Raw genomic sequence first — 21489 nt, 5'->3', positions numbered from 1 at the left:
AGCCTGATGTGGGGCTCGACCTTATGATCCCGAGATCATGACCTGAGCCAATATCTAGAGTCGGATGCTTAGCCGACTAAGCTATCTAGCTGTCCCTAGAAGTCGCTGTTTATACCTAAATTTCTTTTTTTTTTTTTAAGATTTTATTTATTTATTCGACAGAGAGAGATGACAAGCAGGCAGAGAGGCAGGAAGAGAGAGAGGAGGAAGCAGGCTCTCCGCCGAGCAGAGAGCCCGATGCGGGGCTCGATCCCAGGACCCTGAGATCATGACCTGAGCTGAAGGCAGCGGCTTAACCCACTGAGCCACTCAGGCACCCCTATACCTAAATTTCTATTATAGACTTTCTTTATGTCAGAATACACAGTAAATATCTCACTCCTTTAAACACTGAATAACATTCTAGAAGTCACTTAACCAATCCCCGGTAGATGAAGCAGTAGAATTATAAGGTCACAATATAGTCACTTCTTTCTTCTTAATAGATATTGCCAAATTTGCTTCTAAAATATTAAACCTCCATCAATACTGACTACTATTAATTCTCTAAATTCTTGTTATCTGGAGGAAGTGCTTTTTAGTCTTTCCAATTTGTATTAATTTGGTTATATGTGAGATTAAGCACCTCTTCTATTTATAAACTATTTATACTTTTTCTCCTGTGAATTGTTTTTTCATATTCTTTGCTATTTTAAACTGGATTGATCATTGCTTCTTACTGATTTTTTAGGCACTTAGGCACTTCTTATGTCAATTTTTTATAGCTATACATAGTGAATATTTTCCCCACCTTCATGATGTTTTTTTTCTAATTGGGATTTTATTACTTTTTGCTATATAGGAGAGTTTTCTTTCAATACTATCAAATGCGTCATTCTAAAACAGTATGACTTCCAGGTCACATGTCATTATTTAAAAGGCCTTGCCCACTCCAACATAATGAAAATATTTCCTATATTTTTACTAGTAGTTTAAAGACTCTTCTTATGTTCAGATCTATAATCATTTCAAGTTTATTTTTGTACATGGTACAAGTAAGGGATATAACTTTTTTTAAAAATTTAACTTCTTAAATCTTCGCTTTATTGTTTTTCAATTTTACCCAATAACAGCCAGTTGTAAAACATAACTTATTCACTAATTCATCCTCTTTTCCCTGATGTAAAATGACCCCTTAAGCATATACCAGTGTTCCACATACAGCTGAAGGCTTTGAGAGCCAAGACTGAGGTTTTCAAAAGAAGAAGCAATTCTGCTTCTTCGAGACGGCAAATAGAAACCCTAGCTGAGTTTGCAGCCGGCCTGGCCTGCCTGCAGGATTTGGACTCAAGTGTGCGACATCAACTCTTTATTTTATTCTGCTAATCTCTTGGCTGAATGCTGGCGGGCGCCTCGCTCCTTTTTTTTTTTTTTTTAAGATTTATGTATTTAGACAGAGAGCACGGTGGGGAGAGGAGCAAAGGGAAACAGAAAGAATCTCAAGCAGAATCCCCACTGAGCATGGAGCCCGACGTGGGGCTGGATCTTACGAACCATGAGATCATGACCTGAGCCGAAACCAAGAGTCGGACGCTTAACCAACTGCACTACTCGGGTGCCCCGCATCTCACTCTCTTAATTACTATGAATTTAAATTCACTTCCACATCAAGGAAAGCACAGATCTCCCCTATTACTCTTTTTAAAAATGTCTCTTGGCTCTTCTAGTGCATTTGCTTTTCCAGATTAACTTTAGAATCAAGTTTGCCACAGTATCATCATATATTTTCTGCCTTTTTACAGATCTACAAATTACTTCACTGATAAACACTTTGCTCCACGGAACAGATGTGAGGTTCTTCCTGCACAGGGAACTTTACTCTGTGATTTTCCTCTCCTTCTTCACACTCCCAACTTCTTATTTATTTGCCTCTTTGTCCTTTCAGCCCTGGCCTTTCTCCTGTCTTTCTTCAGTAGTGAGATGGTTCTGGTTGATAACTCAAAGGTGGCCACCTGGCAGCTCACGGCCGCACACAGCATCTTTGCTTCCAAGCCCTCTGTGCCTTCACAGAGAGCAGACAGGCTCCACAGCCCCGCTGCTCCTTCAAACAGAGAAACCTGAGTTCAAATCCTATCTGATCTCTTCTTCCTATGAACTTTGATAGGTTTCTTAACTTCTCTAAGATGTACTTTTCTGTTCTGCAAAATGAGGATACTAATACTTACTTGAAAGTCTTATGGAGATTGTGGAAAATACCAAATATAAAGTTCCCAGCACGGAGCATGAATTTCCTAAAACTCTGCTTCTTTTCTTCTCTTGCCCTTTCTTCTGAGCAAGAAGCCAGCTCCTCTCAGATCTTCACAGTTGAATTCCACATTTATTTATTTAGGCCTTTTCATTGGCAAACAACATACTGAAGTTTGTGGGAGATATCAATAATCAGACAAACTAGGCAGGGAGGCAAGATGTACTCATGGGGGAAACTTAACAGGCTATAAATAAAATTTGTAAACGTCCAGTATTTAATATTAGGCATAAGCCGCAAGGAAATCCACAGAAGGAGCAAGTTGCCTACGCTCCTGGGATTTAGGCTAACAAACGACTCGTCACAGGAGGCGAAAACAGAAACTGCTCCTGCTTTTTCAGTGGTCAGGACTCGCTTGGCTCTGTCAGGCACCTTCTCTGGTCCATGTTCATCACCAGATTGCCAACTGTCCCAATGATGACAGATGAAGAGAGATTTTTGGACAGGCTCTGTCTACTCAAAGTAGATATCTCTTAGGTACTATCTGTCTACTGGTTCAGGAAATAAGACAAATATACTTTTGAATGAATGTGCCCACCCAACAGTTTTGGAAGGTCAGCTCTGGATAAGACACAACAGTAGTTACCCCAAAGGCTGTCCTAGACACTGAAGGTGGGACTGTGTCTGGTGCCGCTTTGCTCACCCCAAATCTAACCCCAGCACCGGACACGCAAAGGCTTTTGACAGAAGGTGAGAAGATTATCCCGGGGCCCCGTAAACATTGCCCATGAATGTTCTTAAACTTCTAACTGGGACAGGCCCGGCTCCTCACTGAGATTAACACCTTCAGCCTGTTCAACTGCTCACGTGGCTGTGGCCTGCACACACAGTCTAACAAAGCTCCAGCCACCATTCCCAAAGGAGAACATGAACTTGATGTGATCCTATCACATTAAGTACAAAAAAATATGCAAAGTTGCCTATCAACATAATACATCCACTTGCCTAAGACTCTAGTATCAAATGTCACATTCAAAGTCCCTGATAAAAGCAAAACAAGTGAGTAGTGACTAGGTCAACATTGCTTCTGGTTCTTTCCAAACGCTCTGGTACGAGGAAATTTAAATGAATAGGAGGTGGATTGCTCTTCGGACTTGGAGGTAAACATGAGCCAATAGTGTGACATAGATGCCAAAAAAAAAAAAAAAAAAAAAAAAAAAAACAAGGTCTTAGAATGGGTGAATTAATAGAAGTATAGTGTCATGAACAAAGGAGGCCACAGATATCCAAATATGAATATCCAAATATGAATATACCCCCCCTCCTCTACCTGAACTGGGGGATGCCTGCAGAGTGGTATTCCTCCTTTGGGTCAGTGAGGACATTCAGACAGAAGACAATCAGAAGCACAAACACTGTGTCATCTTAAAATGCTGCAAGAACCAGTATGAAGACAGCTAGATTTTACCATTTAGTCCCCAAAGCAGGACCCAGACTGAGACAGAAAAGCAACAGACACACCATTTTCAACCGAATGTGAGGGAGACCTTTCAAACGATTAAAGCCATTCAAAAACTGGAACGCTCTCATGAGGTAGTGAGTATCCTGTCACCGATAACATTCAAATAAAGGTGTCTTTCCACTTTCTGGGCTGGGTAGAGATTTAGGGGAACAGAGATTCTTCAAGCTTCAAGCCAGGTTTTGTAGAAAGCGTCCCACAGGACAGGGAGGTTAGACTGGGTGGCCTCAAATGACCGCATCGAAGGTAACCAGAAATCCTTGCTCCCTCAGTTGTTTTCTCTTATTACAATGGATAAGAATTTCCTGGGTCAGATTTTGATTGGGCACCTAATCACATCATTAACGCTTCCAGTCCTTCTCCCCAGCGGAGAGATGCGGAGATGCTCGGTGGCATCAGTGGCTCTTCCCTGCTCCTCCCTGACCCCAAAGTCACACCCACATTCTCGCTAGAAGTGGTGGACGGCGAACATCATCATGTATAATGCAGAAAGGGAATCATTGATTTTGTTCGGATTAGTCATCATAATGCCTTTCTCTTATATGTACTTAATCACAGTGGTTTCTCCAGAACGGAAATAACCACCTCTCCAAAAAATCCTCTCCATAGAAGGATCTAAATAGCTCTCTGAACAGACACCAGCTGGGCAAACAGTGCAGAGAATTTCAGCGCAGTGTGATGAGAGCGACCACACCCACGGCCAAGGCCAAGCAGCCTCTCAACACAGCTGCCAAGTAATGAAGAGCTGCAGCGGGGAGAGGCTCCTTTTGATCTAACCGTAGGGCGCTTCTATGTCTTAAGAGAATGTTCCATCCAGCTCCGTGGCTAGTCACAAAGCCTGAAAATGATTAATGGACTGGAGCACCGGCCAGTGTTTCCCTTCCTGGACGAGAACCGGACGGAGCCGAGCAGCACGGGCGCAAGCAGGAAATAAAAGGACAGCTGGAGGCCGGGCTGCAGGCCACACTGAAGGGCTTCCTGGTAGACCTCATGGCTCTGCAGCCTCGCCTTCCCGCCCTGCCCCTTCTCGCTGTGCCTGTCTCTACACGGGGATGATAAGGCCTTCTGTGTCTGTCTGAGGGATGGATGCTGCCAAAGTGAGCAATCTTAAACACAGGAAACACAGAAGCCAGCATCAAGAAAGCGTGCTCTCCTCTGCTCCGAAGGAGAGTACCCTGCAGCTTACATGGTGCGTGTCCCCCCCACCTCCAGGGTTGGCACAGTGAACCCAGAAGCTTCTCCCTGGGCACAGGACCACCCAGCTTCTTGCTCTGTTGGAAGAAGTATGAAGCCACATCTTCAATTGGCGTTCCCTCATTTAAGTGGAGTCAAGCCCTTTTGTATCCTCAGACTCTGTGGTTGCCTTGACTGGGTAGGTAGTGTCTTTACATTGTGAATTTCCAAGTTATTAGCCACAAACTCACTTTCATTTCTTTGCTATCTGTACACGACATAGAACACACTTGGTTGGAAGCTGAACCACATTCTGAAAGACTGCGCTGTCCCCATGTTGTGCCCAGCTCAGGCTACCGGACTGGGCCACATGAGTAGAGTGGGCTCTGCCTGGTCTGAGTCTCCCCGTTGAATACTGACCAGTCTTTCAAATGCAGGACATGGTGAAAACAGCAGAACTATAAGACCCTGTGAACTAGAAACTAAATTAGATGTGTGTTCATTCGCCTCGGAGTCGACTTGGGCATTAGGTATGTCCACATTTAAGAAGTATAATCCGCAAGATGCTGACGTCGGTGGGTAAGGCCAGGGCACTCTTGGTGCAACAATGTGCGCCTCCTCTCTCTCCTCTGAAGCCTAAGCAAGGACGGTGCTCTGGAGAGACATGGGGAGGAAGAGAAGGAGGCAGGGGGAGGCTACATTATGGGCACAGAAAACCACATCTGAGCAGAAAGGGTGTCTGCCTAGAGCATGGCTGACTACTGTCCTATGCACACAGATGACGAGGGCAGATTCAGGAACGAGTTTCTGCTACCGCAGCTTGGACGATGGGCCGGGCCTCACGAGCACCCTTCCCTAGCTGTTCTCCCCTCCCTCTTTCCTGACTTTCTTCTCTAAGAGCTTCCATTGTGAAGCAGCTGTGTGGTGGGGAGGTGGCGTAGCTCCTGGGGCCTGCGTCCCCATTCCATACACGGGCAGGAGGCTCTTCTCCGCTGCGGGGTCAGAGCAAAGCCCTGAGCACCAGTTTCCACTTGCTCCACCCCGAGAGCAGTACCAGCACTCCAGGTGGCATCTCTCCTCTTGGACTCTGCCCATCCTCTCCTATGCTATTTCTGTAGGGCCTACCCTGGGAGGTCACTTTCTTCGTTTCAAGCATCTTTCAGTCTCCTCTTATGAACTGCTCCAAGTTCTCTCTACATTGATTACATACGTCCATCAATTAGGTTTTTTTGCAGAGCTTGGCTTCCCCTACATTGATAAATGCCCACAGCCATTTTGCTGAAGAACCCAGGTGAAACAGAGAGCTCTCTGGCTCCCTGTCTGTCCTCCATGATCTCTGGCAAACACATTCTCCTCCACAGGCTGCTCCCTACATGTCAGAGGCGAGAAGCCAGTGACACGAGGTGTTTCTCACTGGGTACCAAGCACACGGATTCGTGAACACCATGACAATGCAGGAGGATGAGCCAACAACAGTTGGTGAGGAGATGTGACTTGGGGGGAGGATTCCTCAATGAATCCTCAGCATTGAACTTGGATGACTGAGTAGATGCCAAATGAGGGGAGAAAGACCAAGCCGAAGAGGCCTGTTTAGATCTTCCCCCCAAAGTAACAGTTACCTGGAATGTTGCTCATCATCCCCTTGCTATATATATGTGCAGAGGTGTAACGATAAATGTTTAATAACCACCTCTCCAAAAATCAAAAGTGTGTGTGCATGTGCGTGTATCCCTATATAAGTTTGTTACACATTTTTGATACAAAGGACACATAGAACACAATTTGCAAATAATGATCAAATACATAAAATCCCATACATCCTGTTTGTAAATCACAGTTAGTTGACTCACGCAGTATTTTTTTGTTCAGTTTTGCCACACCTTCATAATTGCAGCCAACCTATGGCTGCAATGGAGAAACCAATGTAGTTCCAAGATAAATGTTGGTTGATATTTTGGTTTGCATTAACAAGTAAAAAGAAAGCAAACTGAACAAAGTATATGGTAGCAAGTCACCTTCTCATCAGTCATGTGAGCAATTTCTTTGTTGAATCAGACAAAAGTTCTCAAATATTGGGAGGCTATTTCCTCAATTCCTGTGCCAGTCACGATGTAACAGCCACAGACATAACCAACTTTTAAATTCAATCTGTTCATCATTATTAACATTTTGTCCACCATTTTGTTATGTCCACATGTGTATATTGATACAGAACAATCAAGCCTGGTTTGTAGCATTAGCTGGTCTCTTTCATGTCAGTTATAAGCTCTTCCCTGGTGGCCTATTTCAAGCTACCAAGGTGATGCCACCGAACACAGAGTTTGAAAGAGATTGTAGTGGCATGCCAGTAGGTAGGATTTTCACCATACAGATAAAATAGACATAAATAACCTCAAAAGCATAGATAAGAGTAAAATTCAGTAAGATAACTAGGTGATGAGGTTAGCATATTTGTTACCCTTGTCTTTAGTATAACATTATAAATATACATAATTTTATTTTTAATGTTGGCTCTGCTTAACAACTGGCTTGCAAAGTTCCTGAAAATTTAATTATTGGCTCTCATAAGCCAGTTCACACCAGCTCTAACACACCATTGTATAAAAATGGGTGGGATCATGCCATAGGTAATCTTCAGGGAGAGGTTTCATCACGTATCATGTTAGTCTTGTCTTTGGAGCCCCAGCACCATCCCACCCCCTTCTTTTTTTTTTTTTTTTTAAAGATTTTATTTATTTATTTGACAGACAGAGATCACAAGTAGGCAGAGAGGCAGGCAGAGAGAAAGAGAGGAGGAAGCAGGCTCCCCGCAGAGCAGAGAGCCCGATGCAGGGCTCGATCCCAGGACCCTGGGATCATGACCTGAGCTGAAGGCAGAGGCTTTAACCCACTGAGACACCCAGGTGCCCCCATCCCACCCCCTTCTTTGCTCTCAGCTCTGTCACAGGATGTAGAGGCCTAAGAACAACTCCCAGAATCCCTTCTGAACAGGGTTTCTATTCTCTTACCAATGAGAGGTGAATTGGAGGACAAAGGTGGATTTCCTCAACCTCAGGCAGCGATAATTACATGGGCTCTGCAGTAGCAATAGTGGCTGCCTGTGCCTTCTTGATACTCAGGGAGTACCCCCACCCTTGGGTTTTGCCCCTTCCCCAACCCTTCCAATAATTTTGTAGGACCTGACTTCCTGTATTCAACCCTTCGTGCTCAAAGTATGCAGAATGGTTTCTGGTTATCTGGTTTAAGACCGGGGTTTATCCATGTCCATACATGGAGCCCAGTCCCACCATTTTCCTTGTGGTATAATATTCTACTCTGGGATAGTATCACATAGGATTCCCCCCAGTTGGGCTCCATTTCACACCCTCGCTGCCCAGCCTTTGATGCTTTGAATATAGCCAGTGTACCCAGATTATACTACCATGAACAACAAGGCTCTGTTCTGGTGCCTACCCAAATGGCTCTCATGCTTACCCATTAGAGTCATCATTCCTTGCTCTTATCACCTCCACAGTGTCTTCTGTGGGTGAGCCAGTAGGCCTTGCTTTCTAGTCCATCAGCCTTGGCCTAACACTGTGTTGAAATGTGTTGAAGGAGGGTCTACTGGTAGTAGAGAAACTTGTTCCTATGGGTTAGTTTAAGACCACAGACGCAGCATGAAAAAAAAAAAAAATCATATAATAAAAATGTAGTTCACCTTCTCACAGTAAATTAATGTTATATGTAAGATGTAACATAATTAGCAACATTCCACATATGTTCACTAGTTGATCAAACTCAGTCAGAACTTTTCTAGAAGTGTCCCCTGTCCTCACATCACCTGTGATAAGATGTACAGGAGAGAAGTTAATCTATTATCAGGAAGAAAAGAGAAGACTTTTCTTCCCTTGTCTGTGGGCCCAAGTCTTATTCACCCTTCAAAACCCAGTTCGGATGTCTTCTCCATGAAGCCTTCTCAAACATTACCAATCTGAGATATCTTGCTCCATATCCTCTATGCCTTGTATATAATTCTTTATACCCTTGAGGGATAAGATACTGTCTTCCCCCCAAAGAAGAAATTTGCTTACCACTTATTATTAAGAGCATTGGAATGCCCAAGTTCTGTGTTCCTTAGCTGTGCTGTAAACCCACTTCATGCTTAATATCTACCTAGGCACCCTCATGTCGCCCCATAGGACTTACGGGATAAAAGGAATCCATGTCAACATCATGCTCATTCCACTTGCTATGCCATGAATAACAAGTCCTTTGTCTTTGGCCCAGGAGCCTTGTGTCTTCTGCTGGCATCCATGAAACAGTAACAGGCTAATGTACTAGCTTGTAGGTAGAGCACAACCCCAGACCATTCACATATACTTGACCGAGCTTGTGTCTTTTCATCCTCAGGAGCTCCAGAATCAAGCAGAGGTCCTAATTAGTATATGCTTGGAGTTTAATCAAGTTGAATTGACTAGACCAGAGACAAGGAAAGTTTCTTCTTCTCAGTACCTTATAGCCCAATGTTTCTCAACCATAGTACTATTGACATTTGGGGCTACTACACCATTCTTTCTTGTGGAGGATTGTCCTCTGCAGTGTAGGATCTTTAGCAACACTTGCCCCTACCCAGTTGATGCCACTTAACACCCACTCCCCTATTGTGGCAAACATCAGTATTTCCAGATATTGCCAAGTGTTCCCTGGGGAGGCAATATCACTCTCCCCCAAGAAGCGCTGGAGTAGCCTATCCCAAGGATGCAGGAGACAATTAGAAGAGCAAGCAAAGGGGCCTTAACTAAATGATAATTTAGCATAGTCTGAAACTTTAATGCATTGGAGAGAGATATAAAATACTGTATAGTCTATTATATCTCAGCAAAACTGAGGGGGAAATATTGTTCTTAACTGCTTTTTCACAGCCTAACAGTAAACACAACTACTGTAAGCACCATGGCATAGGTGCTATACAGGGGCCATCAGCTAGATCACCACAATTGTACTCTCCTGTAATTCTGTGAAATAAGCATTTCGCATTATAGGAAACTGAGAGTTGAGTGGCTCATGCAAGTGGCTCATGCAAGTGGAATAGTTTAGACTTGAATACAGAGCTTTGAATCTCCAACACTCTTGCCCGTAATTATTAACCTTGTGTTATAATCCCTCAAAGAAAGGGGATGTCAGCCTGGTGGCTGGAAGTCATGAAATGGAAAGTCAAAATCTATCTTACGGAAAAAAAAATCAAACTCATGTGTCAATACCAGTCTCTTCAGGGTTAAAAAATACATAACACTTTAGATATTTTAAGTGGGCACATTAAGTGCCAAAATCTTTAAAAACATACACATTAATTCCTACATAAAGTGTTCAAATATAAGACCTCATGGGCTGCTCTCTCTTCTGTATCCAAAAAAATGCCAAACATCCACTCCAGAAAGGAGAAAAGTGCCAAAACCTGTTTGAACGCGGCAAACATGAATCAGAACTTAAGTGGAGTAACTTCTCCATCTGGTGGCAGGTTAAAGAACTGTCCCTAAAACACATCGCAAAGAATGCTCTGAATGAGTGTCCAACTCATTCCCAACTGAGTTAGACACTGGTCAATATCAGATTTTGGCAATTTGGAGAACAAAAAAATTACTAATTACCTATGGAATTACTAAGCTGAGTAACTTCTAAAGAAAAACACTGTTTCAACTTTATTTAAAACTTTTCCTGAGAAGCTAACATACTCAAACACCCTCCTTCCTTAAGTAGATTTGGTCCATCCAATGGATGTGGTCCAGAAGGATCGATTCCCTACATCCTAATGCTCAGAAATACTTTTAATGCACTATAGTGTTTCTCCTTGGAGGCAGAGATAGACAGCAAGAAAGGAAGTGGGAAAGAGAAGGAATGGAAGAGAGGGGAAGTCTTTGCCATATTCTATGGGGAGCCAAAAACCATAATTCTATTAAACATATATATAAGGAGGCTGCCTGGGTGGCACAGTTAGTTAAGCATCCAACTCTTGGTTTCTGCTCTGATCATAATCCCAGGGTTGTGGGATCAAGCCCCTCATCAGGCTCCACACCCAGTACAGAGTCTGCTTGAGATTCTCTCTCTCTCCCTCTCCCTCTGCCCCCCTGTTCTTGCTCTCTCTCTCTGTCTCTAAAATATATAAATAAATATTCAAATACACACACACATACATACATACATACACACACAAACACACATACACACACATACATACATATGGGGATGCCTGCATGGCTCAGTCATTTAAGCATCCAAATCTTGATTTCCACTCAGGTCATGATCTCAGTATTATGAGATCAAGCCCCAGGGCAGACTCCATACTCAGTGGGGAGTCTGCTTGAGATTCTCTCTCAATTTCTGCCCCTCCCCACTACATTTTCTCTAAAATAAATAAATCTGTAAAATATATATGTATATTTGCCAAAGATATAAAACTATGTAAGTCAGTTTCAGGAATCCTGAAAAATACCATCTAGAAAAATGATGACTTCTCAACTAAAATAATAAATTTATTTAAAAGTGAAATTAATGGGGGTACCTGGTGGCTCAATTGGTTAAGGGTCTGACTCTTGGTTTTGGCTCAGGTCATGATCTCACGGGTTGTCAGATTGAGCCCCAACTTGGACTGCTGGCTCAGCAGGGGGACTGCTTGGGGGATTCTCTCCCTCTGCCCCTCCCCCACTCTCTCTCTCTCTCTCTCTAAAAAAAAAAAAATATCATTTTTTAAAGTGAAACTAATAAAAAGAAGTTATTATTTAAAATTTAAAAGGTGGGGATAAATAAATAAATAAATAAATAAATAAATGTGAAATTAGTTCCCAATACTAAGATACACATGGATAACTCATGCTGATAAAAAAATATAAAATCTTTCTCCAATTAGTTTGTTTCCAATATAAATGTCTCATATCACCACTCCTCAAATCTTTAAATTTCACTTTCTCTTCAAAGTAATATCACAGGGAAATCTAAAACACATTTTCATTAATCTAACAAATGTTTTATTGAGCACCTACTATGGGCCAGTCATGGGGATATAGAAGGGAACAGATATGTCTGTGCTATGACGGGGCCTACACTCTAACGGGGGAACAGACAATCCACAGGCTCTGTACCAAGTGTGAGGCACCATCTCATTTCATTTTCACAGCTCTGTGTGGTGGGTCTTATTATCCCCATTTTACACATGAGGTTGAGTGGCTTACCCAAAGACTCAGAGAATAAGTGGCAGGAGTAGGATTCAAAATCATGTATCTTCTCCAACGCCCAGCTCTTAAGCCCTATACCATCCAGCTACTACCTTTCAACAGTAAAGCAGGCTGCACACAATAAGTGCTAAGAAGAGGAGGAGGAGGAAGTTGAAGGAGAAGAAGAAGAATTGTGTGGGGCACAATGTCAGGCCCTAGGGGATGCAGGGTGATTCAGCCCTGCCCCAGGACCTGGAGCAGCATCTGCCTGCAGGGACAGGTACATGAGGCTTCCAGGCCCAAGATCATACCCATCTGCTCACCAGCATTCGCTAACCATAACAAATTCTCCCAAACTTGACTCTAGCACTCTGGGGGGAGAAATCAGTCTTAGAAATTATAACTAAAATGAAATTGAACAAAAAGACTAACATCAGGAGGGTCATCAACAGATCCTGCGATTTCCCCACGGTTGGGGGGCAGGGTGGGAGGGTAGTTAGGCTGGGGCAATGGATTTCATGGGGCCTCCCCTCCCCCACTCATTCACTGACGGAAGCCAATTACTGGAATTTTTAGGTGGCCAAATACAGAGATTGAAGTGGAGGTCTTGCTTCTGTATTAAGGGTGCATGTTGAAAGGCTCAGCGATGCAGAACACAGAATGAGGAATGAAAACTTACAAAAGACAGAAGTGAAGTCACCACTTCTGTCTATCACATGCCTCCAATGGTATCCTAAATTTAGGACTTCATCTAACAAAAACCAGAGTTGACATCAGAGGAGAAACCCCACTGCCAACACCACTATTAAGGCCCATTACTCCCGACCATTTCTGGCAAACCTTTGTTTCCCACTTCTTGTCTAAAGCACACTGTTTGCTTGGCAAGAGCTAGGAGACATGAGAACCTCCTACAGCAAATGTTGATATAGAGAAAATGCCCTAAGTGACCAATGGTGTTTATCCAGGTATTATTTCTGCCACCTGTACCAAGTTTGCCAAGTAGGTGGGGTGGGTCACTCTCTTGTGTGCATTCAGTCTGAGTTTCCCAGATACCACTTCTTAGATTTAACAGGGAACACAAATCTAATTGTCCCCCTCTTCACTTAAACCATAAGGATTCCCAAGTAGGTCCTAGCTGTGAACCATAGGAATGATTCCTGTACATTTAAACCGTCTGTGTGCCTGGCCAAAGTGGCCCCCTGAAGCCAGAGGCAGCAGGCTTTACCATCAGGATGTTCTGGGGTCTTGCAAACACAACCAACATTCCAGAATTCTCCCTGTTGGCAGACGTCCGTTTGGGTGCTCTCACTCCTACTTGCTCGATACCAACGAGCAGGCCTCTTAGTTCTGACTCCTGTTCTGCAGCCAAATTGCTGACTTCCGTTAAAAAAAACCCTCATAAAGTGCCCTTTGTGGGCACAATTGTCGGTGTCCATTTACTCTGAGACATACTTGGCTTCCACAGACATGGGGGAGAAAATGTGACAAAAATAAGCCCAAGAAAGGACACAATTATAAATGTACATAGGAGCAAGCTACTCCAGAATCATAGATAAATCTTAAAATAAGATTTCTAAATGGGATACCTGGGTGGTTCAGTGGTTTAAGCCTCTGCCTTCAGCTCAGGTCATGATCTCAGGGTCCTGGGATGGAGCCCCACATCAGGCTCCTACTCAACGGGGAGCCTGCTTCCCCCTCTTTCTGCCTGCCTCTCTGCCTACTTGTGATCTCTCTGTGTCAAATAAATAAATAAAATCTTAAAAAAAAAAAAAAAGAAGATTTCTAAACATCATGGAAAATGTTAAGGTTTCTTTCATGAACTTGACTTTTTTTGCTTTAGGCTATATTATCATGAACTCAACTTTTTTTTCTTTTGGCTATATTTTCATTTCATAGCACTTATCACAATTGTGATTAGTGAATTAGCTGGCAGTTCCTGGGTAGCTCAATCAGTTAAGCCTCTGCCTTTGGCTCAGGTCATGATCTTGGGGCCCTGGGATCGAGCCCCATATCTGGCTCCCTGCTCAGTGGGGAGCCTGACTCTCCCTCTCCCCATACCTCATCCCTCTGCTCTCTCTCTCTCAAATAAATAAATATTTTTAAAAAATGAATTATCTGCATAATTTCTAATTTAATATCAATCTCCCTGGTTATTCTGTAACTCCTCAGGGGAGGACCCAAGACTGATTTGTTTACACTCCAGCTGCCCTGTCCCCTGACTGGCATGTTGCAAGGGCTCAAAAAATTGTTAACACTATCTTTGCACTAGTGCTATGATTTATTTCAATGTGTCACCTATTTCAGAATCACTATGCTTTTCATTTCCTAGTTTGGTCACCATGCTACAGTTATGCAAGATGGTGCAAGATGGTGCAGGTATATGGGACTTGCTGGTTTTTTTTTTTTTTTTTTTTTGCAACTTGCTGTGAATCTATGATTATTCAGAATCTTTCATTTCACCTAAACAGTGGGACTTCCATTTTCTCCCACATGCACACACCACAAAATGCTCTTGGCCTGCCGGATTTCCCCAGTGTCTTCTCTTCTACCAGCTCTTCTTCTAACATCTGACATCCTGTAGAAGAGCTAGAAGCTCCTCCTTTTTTCCCTTCCACCCTTGACAGAGCAGATCACTTTGTACAACAGTGACCCCCCTAACAGCCAGCCAAAATGCCAAGTATGAAGGCAATTTTTGTACAATGTATCCCTCTGTCATCTTTACAGGGACACCACCAAGAGCTGTCACATGGTAATTTTCAGTAAGAACAAGATGGAATACCAAGGGTCAGGGAGAGATGTTACATTGATGAGCCAATCATTTCCTCAAGATGGTTGGTTGGCAATACAGTCCAGAACATGCATGTCAAGGTTCACAGTCGATGAACCACACTCCTGAGTACTATGTGGCCACATCTGTGACAGCCTCATAATACACAAAGAATCAGGTCAGCACCCAGCTGCCAAGAGCCTCAGAAAACTGTACAAAGTTCATTAAAATCAAAATAAAAGCTGCCCATGTCACAATATTTGGATAACTCTCACCTTTCCTCCCCAAAAGCCACCTCTGGCTAAAGTTTGACACTACTGGTTTGAATCGCCCAATCAGATTCAAACCTTTAAACAAACCACTGAACAGATATTAACTTCTCTGTAGGCCTGGGAACACAATCCAGCCCTGCTGGACGTAAAGGTTGGTTCAGTAAGTAGGGGCAGAGCTGAATCAGGATTGCAGAGAGTTCTCAGGAAGTGAGTTTACCAGCTGCTCATACTGACCCTGACCTCCGCCCACTCTCTGTGGTTCTTCGTCCTCCTGCTTGATGACCTCCTCCACAGGGGGGGGGGAAATCCTGCCTTAACATTAACGTCAGTCTCTGTGGGTTGGAAGACAAGAGTTGTTTGGCTTTCTAATACTGTCACAGGCTCCAAGCATTACCCACAGTTGACTCTTGTTGTAAACACAATGGTAAAGCAGAAATTCAAGGGGGAAAACAACTCTGAGAGGCTCTCTAAACAGTAAGGCTGGGTTCCCAGGAAAAAGAAAAAGAACTGAAAACTAATCTTCATTACCTCCTGGATGAAAGTGGCAGGGAGGGAAAGAGCCAAGAGGAGGAGAGAGAAATGGTATTCATTTAAAATATTTCAAAATGGCAGCATGATCAAGACTTATGTCCCCACTTCCAGGCAGTGACTCCAGAGAGGGCCAAATGGCTCATTCGCTCGTAGACTTCTCAGCAGAAAAGTAATGTCCTTTCATATAGCATTTATAAATCAGTAAAGTATTTTCACATATGGACACTCAAAGTGTCAGCAGCCCTGAAATATTATTATACCCACTTTATAGATGATGAAACTAAGACTCACAGAGACATAGTCAGCAGGAAGTAGCAGAACCAGGAATACAGTGGGACCATTTGGCTGCTCAGTAGGGACATGAAAGAAGCAGGGGACAACCATTGTGGTATTCTTTGAGGAAAAGGAAATAAAGCATAGTCCTAACAGTTTATTGTTGCTCATTTCCCTTGCTATAGGAGACATATCTAGAAAAATGTTGCCATAGTCAATGTTAGAGAAAATACTGCCTGTGTGATCTTCTAGGATTTTTGTGGTTTCAGGTCTCACATGTAGGTCTTTATTCCATTCTGTTATACTTTTGTGTATAGTGTAAGAAAGTGGTCCAGTTTCACTCTTTGCATATCGCAGTCCAGTTTTTCCAAGATCATTTATTGAAGAGACTATCTTTTCCTCCTTGTATATTCTTCCCTCCTTTGCTAAAGATTGGTTGACCATATAAACATTATTTCTGGGCTGTCTGGTTGATTCCATTGGTCTATGGTATCCTGTACCATACTGTTTTGATTAAGACAGCTTTGTAGTATATCTTGAAATCTGAAACCGTGACACCTCCAGCTTTGTTGTTTATTCTCAAGATCATTTTGGCTACTTGGGGGTTTTGTGATACTTATAAATTTTAGTATTATTTCTCCTAAGTTCTGTGAAAAATGGTGTTGGCATTTTGATAGGGATTGTATTGAATCTGTAGATTGCATTCGATAGTGTGAACATTTTAACAATACTGATTTACCTAATCCACGAGCATGAAATATTTTTCCATTTGTTTGTGTCATCTTCAATTTCTTTCATTGGTATTTTATAGTTTTCAGAGTACAGGTCTTTCACCTCCTTGGTTAGATTGATTCCTAGGCATTTTTTGGATGCAATTTTAAGTGGATTTGTTGTTTTGTTGTTTGTTTGTTTGTTTTTTTTAATTTCTCTTTCTGCTACTTGATTGTTGGCAACCAATTTCTGGGTATTAACCTTGCTGTACACCAAAGGAAACCATGAAGAAAACAAAAAGGCAACCTACTGAATGGGAGAAGATATTTGCAAATGATATATCCAGTAAGGGGTTAGTATCTAAAATATATAAGGAGCTCATATAACTCAACACCAAAAACACAGTCTAATCAAAAAATGCACAGAGAAACTGAATAGACATTTTTCCAACAAAGACATACCGATAGCTGAGAGACACTTAGATGTTCAACAACATGAGTCATTACGGAAATGCAAATCAAAACCACAGTGAAATGCCACTTCACACCTGTCAGAATGACTAAAATCCAAAAGACAAGAAATAACAAGTTTTGGTGAGGATATGGAAAAAACATAACCCTGGTGCATGGTACAAATGTAAATTGGTGTAACCGCTGTGAGAAACAGTGTGGAGGTTCCTCAAAATATTAAACATAGAAAATATAAGATCCAATAATCCACTCCTAGGTATTTACCCAAAGAGAACAAAAACACAAATCCAAAATGATCTATGCACTCCTGTGTTCATTGCAGCATTATTTACAAGAGCCATAATATGGATGCAACCTATGTATCCATCAAATGGATAGGGAAAATGTGGTGTGTATATATACACACATAATGGAACATTACGCAGCCATGACAAATGATGCGCTCTTGTCATTTGTGACCATATGGATGGTCCTACAGGGTACTACGCTAAATGAAATAAGTCAGACTGAAGTACCATATGATTTCACTCATATGTGGAATCTAAAAAAAAAAATGAATAAACAGAAAGCAGAGTCAAACCTATAAATACTGAAAACAAACTGACGGTTGTCAGAGGGAAGGGGAATGGAGGGATGAATGGGGGGAATGGACGGTGAAATGGGTGAAGGGGGGTGGGAGATGCAGGCTTCCAGTTATAGAATGACTGTCACAGGGATGAAAGATACAGCACAGGGAACATAGGCGATGGCATTTTAACTACATTGCCTGGTGACAGACGGTAACTACACTTGGAGAGAGCACAGCATATCCATAGACTTCTCAAATCACTATGTTGTACCTTTGAAACTAATGCAACACTGTGTGTCAATAGTCAAATAAAAAATTTTTTCAGTAAAAAATAAAAAACAAAAAGAAAGCATTGTCCCGAGGATATGGGGGTTCATGCCCACCTTTGTGGTGGGCCTAGGAAACTACACTGCAGGGCACTACTTTTATTCTTCTTCTGACAATTCAAAGAGAACAGTCCATCAGCTGATAAATTCTCATTTCAAAGGTGATTCATAGAACATTATCTCCAACAAGAAATCCACCCAGAAATGTGAGAAGAGAGCGCTATAAACAAGCGCTCTCAAGGGCTCCAGCTGTTACTTCAATCTGTCGGCACCTCAAAAGGGACAGCAGCTTAAGCCAAAATACCAAAAGACTTTGAAGGCGAGCAGCTCACCTTGAAGTGACTCTGGAACATGAACCCAGCCGCAGATGGAGACACTGGATCTCCAAGGCCAGGCCCACGGTGGCAGCAAGAGGTCAGGTCCACGACTCTAACCCAAGACTGCTTCTGACTTGGCCACCAGGAAGGGCAGGCAGAGCCCGACCGTCCGGAGCTGCCTGAGCAGCGGCTCTCCCACAGGCTTCACACAGTCCCCAGGTTTTGAAGACCTGACTTCCGCAGGTGGCCTTGGGGACAGAGTAGCGAGGAGGGGAGGGAATCGTGCCGCAGAAGGCCCCACACTCAGTGCTGCCCCGTGCTCTGCCCTCCGAGTGCATCCTTTCCTGCTGCCGCTGGGAATAAAAGGGCTTGGCCAGACTAGTGTGCCAAACCCACTCTAGCCAGCGCCCTGGAATATAAAAAGGGAAAAAAGCTTAGTGCCATGACCCTGAGGAACTAAGTTTGTGGTGAAGCTCAACCTACGGCTGCACTTGGGGCTCTTTCAGGAGGAAGCCCTATGCTTCATCTGGCTGCCCTGCCTGGAGCTATGCACTGTCTCTACAGGCCATTCGGGAGCAGGGCACTGGGCTCTGTGCAGTTGTGTTGAACCGGGTTGACGTTCATTCCCTGCCACCCCATGCTGTGCCCATGGACTGGGTTCTCCTCCCGTTAGAGGATTTGGAGGCATCTCACCCTGGGGGAATGCTAAGCAGAGCAGAGAGTGTGCTCTGCAAGGGTTAGCATCTGAAATAAATCATGAGGCTGGAGAGAAGGGACTGGAGCAAGGTCTAATCCCACCAGCCGGGTCCCCAGGAGACCTCACCAAGCTTCCAGCATTTCACTGCTCCCAAAGGCTCTGGGAGAGAGAAAAGAAAGTCCACCTTGTTCAAGGAACGTGAAACACATACACAATCCTGGGCCCAGGAACTCATCCCACTTAGATGAGATTTGAGTTGGTATTTCTTCCATTTCAATACACCAGAAATTTGCTCTGCAAGATAACTTAGCCTCCCTCTCTTCTGCCCCTGCTTACTCTTCAGGAGGTTAATTCCAGGTTTCTCTTTCCACTGAAAAAGTTGTACCAGGTTAGACCCATTTTGTTGTCCTTCCAATTTTTTTTAATTGTGGCAAAACACATAGCAAAACACTTACCATCTTAACTGTTTCTTGTTTGTTTGGGGATTTTTGCTTATTTTTTTTTTTTTGAGGGTGTAATGGGAATTAATTTTTTTTAATTTTTTATTTCTTTTCAGCGTAACAGTATTCATTGTTTTTGCACCACACCCAGTGCTCCATGCAATCCGTGCCCTCTCTAATACCCACCACCTGGTTAACTGTTTTAAGCGTACAACTCAGTGGCATTCTGTATATTCCCATTGTTGTGCAAATATCACCACCATTCATCTTCAGACTTTTTCACCTTCCCAAATTGAAAGTTGTCCCTGTGAAACACTAAGTCCCCATGCGTCTCCTGCAGGCCACGGCACCCACCACTCTAGTTGCTCTCTGTGGGCTTGACTACTGTAAGGACAGCCTATCAGTACAGTCTTACAGGGTTTGCTCTTGGGGTCTGGCTGGTTTGACCGAGCACGATGTCTTTAGTGTTCATCCATGTCATAGCACACCTCAGGATTTCCTTCCTTTTAAGGCTCAATAATATTCCATTGCATAGATATATCACACTGTGCTTACCTAGTCAGCCATCAGAGGACACACTGGGCTGCTTCCACTGCTCAGCTGTGAATGCCTCTGCACTTGACAGAGAAGGTTCTACTTATAGTATTGTGATACCATATCAGAAGCTTGGGTTAGGGGTCAGTCTAAGGATTCTAAAGTCTCCCTTCAAGTTCAGTGACCTCCACCCACAATACCTAGCCCCCACCAAATAGCCCAAGAGATCACAAAACCCTACCCTCACATATCTGAGCCCTCTACCCCAACCACATCATAACCCTCACACACACTAGTTCTCATACCACAACCCTCACACACCCCAACACTCATACACCCAAATCTTACATGCCCCAACCCTCGCACACCTCAACCCCCACATTCCCCAACATTCATACACCCAACCCTTACACGAACTAACCCTCACAAGCCTCAACCCCCACGTGCCCCAACCCTCACGCACCCTAGCCCTCAAATACCCCAGACCCATGAGAGGCCCCCTTTTCTCTAGGGACTTCATGGAATGGCCTCCAGCCTACACACAGGAACTGCAGCTGCTTCCCAGCCTTAGGGCATCATTCAGGGAGCCCCAGCATTTCCACTCTGTCTTCCATCCTCTATTAATGGAACCACAAAATGCCTCCACCTCTGCTGCCTCTGCCACGTGAGCAAGGACAGTTCCAGGTCTGGACACAAAGCCCTGCTCTCACCTTGGACACTGGAAGCAGAAAAAAAAAAATCCTATAAATTATCCTGTGTTATGAAGGTTTTTGTGGCGGTGGGGAGGGTAGTGACTCAGTCAGTTAAGCATCCGACTCCTGATTTAGGCTCAGATCATGATCTCAGGGTCATGGGAGAGAGGGCTGAGCATGGAGCTTGCTTAGATTCTCTCTCTCTGCCCCTTCTCCCTCCCTGTCTCTAAAGAAAATAAATAAATAAATAATAAAGGTTTATATGTACTAACTCTAGCCTCTTTGGTTCTATTTTTTTTATCACATTATGTTCACTTTACCTCCAAAAGGAGGACTTATATAGAAAAACACATTTGAAATACCATAATTTTCCTGATGTCCCTGGGGCATAGACGGTACAGAAAACCTAGAGAGCTTTTAAGGGAGGAAGTATGTCTGTAAGATGTTCTATGGGTTAGGAGGAAACAGGCTGTGCAAATCTTATTCACACCTATATCTCCAGTGAAGACTGCAGGTAGATAGTTGGTGCCTGATCAGTAACTACTGAATGAGTAAGTGAAGGAGTATTTAAGGACATGAACAGATAATTCTCTAAAGAAGGCATACAAATGGCTAACAGGCGCATGAAAAAATGCTCAACATCACTAGCCATCAGATAAATACAAATCAAAACCATATTGAGATACCACCTTACACCATTTAGAATGACAAAAAATAACAAAACAAGAAACAACAAAGGTTGGCGAGGATGCGGAGAAAGAGGAACCCTCTTACACTGTTGGTGAGAA

The 21489-nt window shown here is 43.3% G+C and overlaps 1 long non-coding RNA gene across 1 annotated transcript in view; it reads right to left on the bottom strand.

Annotated features, from left to right (window-relative positions):
• LOC309860634 overlaps window positions 1-20461 on the bottom strand; it is a 67835-nt gene extending 47374 nt beyond the window's left edge. The window contains exon 1 of the long non-coding RNA XR_014309507.1: window positions 18354-20461. This is a non-coding gene — a long non-coding RNA (uncharacterized lncRNA). The remainder of the gene's footprint in view (window positions 1-18353) is intronic.
• Window positions 20462-21489: the final 1028 nt, after the last annotated feature.

The sequence above is a fragment of the Mustela nivalis genome (genome assembly GCF_964662115.1).
Source record: "Mustela nivalis genome assembly, chromosome: 1".
Classification (NCBI taxonomy): Eukaryota; Metazoa; Chordata; class Mammalia; order Carnivora; family Mustelidae; genus Mustela; species Mustela nivalis.
The sequence above is the reverse complement of the archived record's forward strand: the minus strand, read 5'-3'. Positions and strand labels throughout refer to the sequence as shown.